Here is an 8665-nt window from a genome sequence, read left to right on the forward strand (position 1 = left end):
GAATGACAAAATACAAGAATGTTTATCTAGAGAGTATTTGTGAATATAAATGAGTTTCTATAAATGGATTATATATACCCTATGCATAATATTCTCTAGCCCAATAAACTTATAATTGGCTTTCAATTGCTGATGTGAAGAAAAATAATTTTAGCTTGTTGGAACAGTGATTATGAGTAATGGCCTCCCTAGAATTCATACAGAGTCTCCTCTCTCACCCTTCAGTCCACTAAACACACTATGTCTCACTATGTCTCATTACTGTCACATAGGTTTCTCATTTTTAGTATACAAGATTGAGGAATTTAAAAGAATGGTTGAATCTATACCATCACCCAGAAACCTCATCCAATCAGGAGTTGGGCTTTGAGGTTACCAGAATGGGGAGAGCAGTAATTTATGGCAAGAGCATCTCAAAATAATTCTGTTAAGATGAGGGCTGGTATAACAGAAAAAGTTAAGAGTTGTCAAACCTGTCTAAGACTGAAGATCATTTAATGGTCTCCTGAATTATTCCAATCAACTTGAAGCCAAAAGTGGCACTGAAGGATGATCACTGAGAGATTTAATATTTAGGCAAAGAGATAAGTCACAGATGGCGCATATACTTTTTTTTTTCAATAAGACCTTTTTTAAAAGGTACAAACTTCCAGTTATAAAATAAATAAATAATAGAGATATAATGTATGGGATGATGACTACAGTTAATAATACTGCATTGTATATTTGAAAGTTGCTAAGATATAAGATCTTAAAGTTGTCATCATCAGCAAAAAAATTGTAACTGTGGTGACAAATGTTAACTAGACTTATTATTATAGTGATCATTTTGCAATATAGCAAATATCAAATCATTATGCTATGTGAATGAAATTAATACAATGTTAAATGTCAATTATACCTCAATAATAAAAAAAGTTCTCCTTTATTACTCTGCAGACAGCATCTTGGTAATGAGGATCATCCAGTGAAGCAGGTATCAATGAAATGACATATTTAAAAGATTTAAAAGGCAATTTGGGAAAAGTAAGTGGAATATTTATTAAACATATACATCATTATTTTTTTAAACCTCTAGAAAGTGCTCCCCACCCCCACCCCAAGCATTTGAGTTATGCTTTAATACTGATAACACATATTTTCCTTGGTATAGAAATAAATGACAACCCCTAACTGTCTGGATACTGCTTCTATCACTTTCTTTTTAGCATCTTTCAGTGCTGCCTTGAAAAAGAGAGTCAAGGTGGAATATGAAATAAAGAACAAAGCCAAATATTGATGCTTATTCTCACCTGATTTTCTACTCTTTTCTATATTCAGACATCTTTTTCACACCTGCACCCAGCAATCTGCAGGTGCCTTCAGCTAGTAGAATGAGCATTCCATTTATTTCTAATAAAAAATAAAACCCTAATATAAAATATTAAGATATAAAATATTATGACATCAAGAGAATACTTGAAAAGAATATATTTTAATAAATTTTCTCAACTCTCTAATTTTTAAAATACCCAAGGATAGTGTGTGTGTGTGTGCGTGTGTGTGTGTGTGTGTGTATTTTTGAAAATGTTATCCCATGCACTTTCTTCTTAGAGTTGACTACTGTCCATTGCTAAGACAGCTCAGAAATCTGACCTGGGTCCTGAGTTGTCTCTAAGGTTTTTTTTGTAGTTCTGCCTCTCAGTGATCAGATTGCAGATCATTCTGTAACAGACAACTTCATCCATAACTCCCCTGCCTGGTTGGCCTGCTGGAATTGCTAATAGGTTTAAATATAGTAGGCAACCACTTTTCAGACTGGTTATGTCACTTTCATTTCATTTTTATTTAGTACAAAAATTTTAAAAGGTTTTAAGTCCTCACATTTACTTTGAGCTAGCATTCCTGTGGCTCACATATATTTTTTATATCTGCACACTAATGTTGTTAAACGTCTTCATGTTTTTCAAGCATCAATTTTTTAAAATCTTAAATAAATTTTAAAATTGCAGGTCGGGAAAAATAAATGGAGACAATTTTACTAGATTATATTCCTCAATTTGCTTTTCAGGTGAAGGAAAAAGCTAATATACAAGATTAATAAAGATACCCCTCTATATGTTACTTTCTAGTTTGAAAATATATATATACTTTCTTACGCTATCCCTTAGCTATCATACTATGAAAAATAAAATCTTTTTTAAAATAAATTTTCTTCCTTATAGCTTTAATAATTTTAGCCCAAGATGTGGCAACCTATAGAATATATATTTTATTAAAATCTTATAGATCAGAATTTATTTTCCATGAGTAGCCTTTAAGTGATTGTTATCTCCCAAGAATGTAGTGATATGGAAACACTGGTAAACAAATAAATCATGGTTTCTGTCATACAGAAACATTCAGACTAATGGTGGGGTGAGTAGAGATCAAAGAAGTAAACAGGCTCTAACAATCTACAGCAAGAAGTACCATGGTAGATGGAGCTACCAGTTAGACCAGAACATGTGGAGAGGGAACTAACCAAGTGTAATTATTAAAGTTTTCCGAGGAGTTATTTCTAAGTTTATGTCAAAGCACAATGGTATTAAATTAGTTACATGTAAAGTTGGTTATACGTTTTCCTATTTAGGAGAATATCGTGCAGAAAAGGCAGCAGGCAAGAGAAAGAATTTTGGAAACTGAAGAAGAGTTAATGAGAAGGGTCAACATACTTAAGATTTTTAAGGAGCTGGTTAATTGTACATGATAGGTAAAAGACAGGATGGGTAAAGAACCATAAAGGAGTTTCTAGATGGGCCATTCACTGAGATTTATTTCAACAGAGAAGGAGTTTGGGGACATAGAAAATGAAAAGAGGCTCTTTTGGGGATGAAAGTTACTGGATTTGAGGAGTCCGTGGATGTCCAAGTGGACATGTTCAATGGCCCATTGAGATGTGCATTTGGAACTCAGTGACAGCTTCGTGATGGAGTTGGAAAGCACAATCCTGAGCAGAAGAAGAGTTATTGAATTTAAAGCCTTGGAGTGAATAGAATTGTCCCAGGAGAATATGAGGAAAAGAAAGATAAGTTTAGTCTAAAGAATAAGAGATTTACAAGAGAAAAGAAATCAGAAGGTACATGATGAAAAACGGGTAGAAGAAGAGAAAAAAAAAATCTAGGCCCGTCTGTGCTTCTAACAAGCTGTGTAACCTGAGCTATTCGTTTAACTTTTTGGTTTCAGTTTTTGTCTCTTTAAAATAACAGAGTTGCCCACACGTTAAATTTAATTAATTGTATAGCACTTTTAAAAAACAATAGTACATGTCATGAGCTGAATTGTGCCTCCCCCACCAACTCAAATTCATATGTTGAAATCCTAACCCCCAGTACTTTAGAATGATATAAGGTCTGTAAAGGGTGATTAATTTGGAAGGAGGCTGTAAGAGTGGGCTCCAATCCAGTATGACTGGTGTTCTACTAAGAAGAGAAAATGTGGGCACACAGAGAGAAACACCAGACACATATGCACAGAGATGGCCATGTGAAGACAGGGAGAAAGCCACCTACATGCCAAAGAGAGAGGCCTCAGAATGAAAGCAACCTTACTGACACCTTGATGTTGGCTTCTAGCCTCCAGAACTGTTAGAAGTGTTGACAGAGCAAGGAGCTTGACTGAAAGCATTTTATCCTAGAAAAGCTTTATACAATCAGCCTGATCCATCCATTTCCATCCTCTTCTTCATTAATATAAAAGGAGAAATTTGAAAGAAAATAGATATAGAAAATCATAGCATTTCACTTAAATTGAGGTCCTTTTTATTTATATATTCTCTGGATTCTGTACTTCATCCATTTCTTTATCCTATAAAGTCTGGTAAATAACAGTATTAATCTCCCTCCATCCATTGGAAGAAGAACCTTTAAGGCCAGTGTTCCCTCTCACAACTTCCATCAGCATCCCCTCTGTTTTCTGGACTTCTACTGTCTTCACAGTCTTAAATGCTCTTATTTCTTTTCTATCTTAAAAAACAAAAACAAAAAACAAAACAAAAAAACCTCTTTTGATCTTGCATCTTCTTCCAAGTAATGCAAAATATGAAATTTTAGATTTCTATATGAAAATGCAGCAGCATGATGATGAAGGAGATTGAGTCTGGAGTCATATTACTTTAGTTTTTACTTCCAGCTTCAGTACTTGGGCTAGTTACTTAATATTTTTATGCTTCCGTTTTCTCATTATATACGTTTCACAGACATCCCCATCTCTTATTAGGTAAGTACTAAATAGAACAGCTCTTGGCCCACAGTAACCACTCAATTAGTGTTAGCTATTATTATTATTCTTAATATCATTACCTTTCTGTGTTCTTTGCATTCTAGAGAGACTGAATGATGGTTATTCCCTGAAGAGAATGATGGTTAAGCCCTTCCAGACCACACAAAAGAGGGAGAAGTCTTCAAGTGATTTTGACTCTGAGTTTAGCTATTAGGATAATATGTAAAACCAATTATAGACTGAATTTAGAGAGGCAAGGCATATCAATGAGAACAGTACAGGAGAGAAGATAAAAGGTAGAAAAAAAATTTTATTTAATTCAGGGCGAACAACCATTCTGGTTTGCTTAGGTCTCTCCTGGTTTTAGCACTAAAAGTCTTGCATCCTGGAAACACTCTTCTTCTTAGGGTACAATGGGACAGCTTGTTACCTTTACTTTTGATCACCAGTTTTTCCAAATCAAAGTTCAATCTCTCAAGATCTAGCTAATATGCTTTTCCTCTAAGATGCTTTCTCTGATCTCCATAGGCAGAATTGTGTAACTGCTCATGTATATGTTTCTATAGTACTAAATCTGTACCTCCTACATAGTTTGGAATTAATTTTTATTCAGGGATTAGGACAGGCTTTAAAATATTTTACTAGCAGACAAGACTTCAGTAAAAAGTTTCTGTAATTACAGACGTTTAAAATTTCCCCTGAAAAATAAGCTGCTGGCAGGTGTACATGAGCACATGCGTGCACGCGCACACACACACACGCACACATGTGCACACACACACATTTGAATTAGATATTCATATAAATGTCTGATCTCCCCAGTTAGCTTTTAAGGCACTTATAACAAGGAGCCATGTGTCATGCTGCTATTCCACTTGCAGCATCCCATACTCTGCTTGTTGCTTAAAAATACATTCCCATTTGTGTGACAAATGAATGAATGCATAGAAATACAGGCATGCTAAAAACCGCTGCTATGTAGGAGGGCTTTTTAATTAAAAAAACAAAAGCTGTTGTATTTTTGGAAGTTCTCATATTCTCACTTCACTCTAGGATTTATTGTCAGGCTCCAACCATTATCCTTGAACAGTGTGAACTAAAATCTAAGTGACACCAGCAAGAATCTGCAGGATGCTATTTGGGAGACTAAACGAATAATGAATATTTTTGTACAAGGGCCTTTAGCAATTTTCTCTGCTGTTATGAGAATAAAGTTGAGATAAGACTCAATTTATTTCTCTGCTGTGGAAAATTTCTATATAAAGGATATCATGCCAATAAAAATAATATAGAGAAGTAACATGTCATTTTTAATTAATTGGGGTAATGAGTAAGAAAAAAGTGAAGAAAATAACCTAGTGAAGGACTCAATGGTGTTTTTAGCTTCTAGAATTTTGGTTGGGGGGCCTAAATATGAAATGGTACTTCAATTATAACCTGACATGTAGTCTTCAAAAACTGTTACATCTATGTGAGAGGCTGATGAAAAATTAGTTTTCTGAAGGAGACTAAGAACTGAACTTTCAGAATGTTTTCTAAGATGCACTTTCCCAACATGGAGATTTATTTTAAATAAACTTCCCCATCTCTAAATTGAGCTCATATCATCGATATATATTTGAGTCTGTATAATGTTATTCCCATTGGCCAGACATTAAAATTAGTCTAAATTAGTACTGATCTCTATTTAATATTCACCAGTTATTTGCCAAACCTCTGTGTTTGTCCTTGATCCCAAAAGAGATGATGAATAGAGACGAGCTTTACTACTCTCTTCTCCTTGTAGGATTAGAACCTGCCAGCAGCTTATTTTTCAGGGGAAATTTTAAACGTCTGTAATTACAGAAACTTTTTACTGAAGTCTTGTCTGCTAGTAAAATATTTTAAAGCCTGTCCTAATCCCTGAATAAAAATTAATTCCAAACATATATAAGTTGTTTGCTTGTATATAGGGCAAAATAGTTATATGTTAATCATACGTTTTTCCCATGTGTGAGAGATCCCTACAGTATGATGAACCAGATTTGGTGAGATTCTTTGAAATTTGTTTATCAAAATACTGAAATCTAAAGATCTAGAGGGCTCCATTCACACTGCCACCTGAGCTATTAAGGTAGGCCAAGAGTAGCCAAACTTTATTTCTTAACTTAACAAAAAACAGTTTTGATTCCTAATGTCTTCACAATTAATGTACAGCACTAAGGGGAATTTAAATGATTCCTAGATAAGAATCATCCGACTCTGTTCATTAGTTATCATCTAACTCTGTTCATTAGTTATCCATTCAAGAGAATTTAGGATATAAAATGCCTCTTAGCAGAAGAGAAACATTTTAAGAAAAAAGGTTTTTAAAAATATTTTATACTTTCCCCTGCATCGTGAGTACATCTAAAAGTAAGAAGTTATTATTTTTTTGGTATTTGCTTTGCTGCAAGAGAATGAAAAAGTGGCAAACTCTTTCTTATCCCCAGAAGATAGTCATTTTGACTTTATCTGAAAACAATAAAACTGCTACACTACTTCCAGAAGAAAACTTCCACCAGACTTTTGTATAGAAAAGAATAGATCCTGGTTGTGAAAAGATGAAGGCTGTTCACACTGGTGTGAAAGAAGTGCGGAGAGTAAGGAGTGAGCACTGATGAAATTGTCTGCCTGTGGCAGAGGTACCTGTACTATGAAGTCTCAGATGACAGATCCTTTGAATGGATGGCAGGGTGGACAGAGAGGAGTGCACAGGCCAGAACATGAAAAGCATCGAGAACACAGTACAGGGTCTCTGAGCTCAAGCTTGGCATAGGAGCAACAAAAATATTGAACTTCAAAAAGTCACACAGGGAGAATGAATGGTATTCAATATGGACCCAAGATCATGTCTTCTGGATTATCTAAAATCCAGGAAAAGAGGAAACCCCATAAAATATGATTTGGTTTGCATTTACCAATAGTCAAGTGGATAGTGACATAGAGCAGATGTGATTTAGAGAAATAAGGAGTTTAACAAATGAATTTCAAGCCTGTTATACAATCTTCTTGAAAGTATAGGGAGATTTTTATAATGCTCTGATTTATTTTGATTATTCACATTTATTAAATTGATTTGTGCCTACCTTACTTACTTTGAGGATTTCTACCTTAATTGTGAAAATCAATTTCAATATCTAAGGTCGATTGCTCACCACAGCTGGATGATCAGGTCCTAAACTATTATTTTTCCCTATTCTCAGAGAATAATCTACTGACCTTGATTTAAATAAATTTGGCCTTGGAAGATATCATGATACCCAAAGATTTGGAATCTTGATAGTACAGCTAGCATACTTCAAGCAAATCACAGCTGTTGTAGCTACATCTGATGTCAGGGGTTACTTATCTCTGGGTTTCAGGGAGCAAACAGAATAGATGGTTTAATATACGTCCCACAAAAACTTTTAGAAGCAACTGCTAAATTATGCTTATGGGCATCAGAAATAAGATACCTAGGTTGAGGCTGAAAAACACTTTTATTTTATCCTCAGCATTTAAACAGAAAGAAAACTGCAAGTCTTTGAATTAAGTCATGCTTATGTAATCCTAAATCAACTACCAGGTGCAACTGTCTTGGTACGAGAATATTATTATGAAACATTACCTTATCAACCACAACAGTTAAATTAAAACCACGCCAATTTTCAGTAGCTAAAATACACAGACCCTGAAACTCCATGCTTCACAGCTTTTATGGCTGATCTTTTTATGGCGTTCCATGATTGTGACTATGCAATCTGTTTGAGTCCTGGGTGTCTCTCAGGAACATTTTCTGCCTGAATCGATGGTATATATCACTAACTTTATTGTGCCATACAGTCCTCAAATGTTTAAAACTTTGGATTCTTTAAGGAGAATAATGTGAAAATAGGTTCCCTAAAGTGTTAAAAAAAAAAAAATGAGGGCTTCCAATTAGAATCACTGTTTATTTACCCATTTATTAACACAACAAATATTTTTTGAATCCCTACTGTGTGTCAGTTACTGGGATACGAACTTCAGTTTGTGTGTATATATGTGGCTTTTCATAGCTTTTAATGATGGCCATATTTTATATGAATACCTGTGTTAATATTAGTTGATTTATTAATTCTTGGCAGTTTGTATTAGAAATATAATTATTATTACAGAAGTAGAGTGCCAAAAGGGACTAAACAGGAATTTTGACAATATATCATAGATATATCTCTGCACTTATTTTTCCATATCTTTAGTGGATATCTGTTGTTTCTATCTATCTATCTATCTATCTATCTATCTATCTATCTATCTATCTATCTATCTATCTATCATCTATTTATCTATCATCTATCCAATCAATCATTCCACCTTTTGAAAACAGTATCCTATTTTCCTTAGAGAATATCTCCCCCTACATATGCTAAGCTGACGTGTTTCGATG

Source organism: Pteropus vampyrus, unplaced genomic scaffold (genome assembly GCF_000151845.1).
Source record: "Pteropus vampyrus isolate Shadow unplaced genomic scaffold, Pvam_2.0 Scaffold2, whole genome shotgun sequence".
Lineage (NCBI taxonomy): Eukaryota > Metazoa > Chordata > Mammalia > Chiroptera > Pteropodidae > Pteropus > Pteropus vampyrus.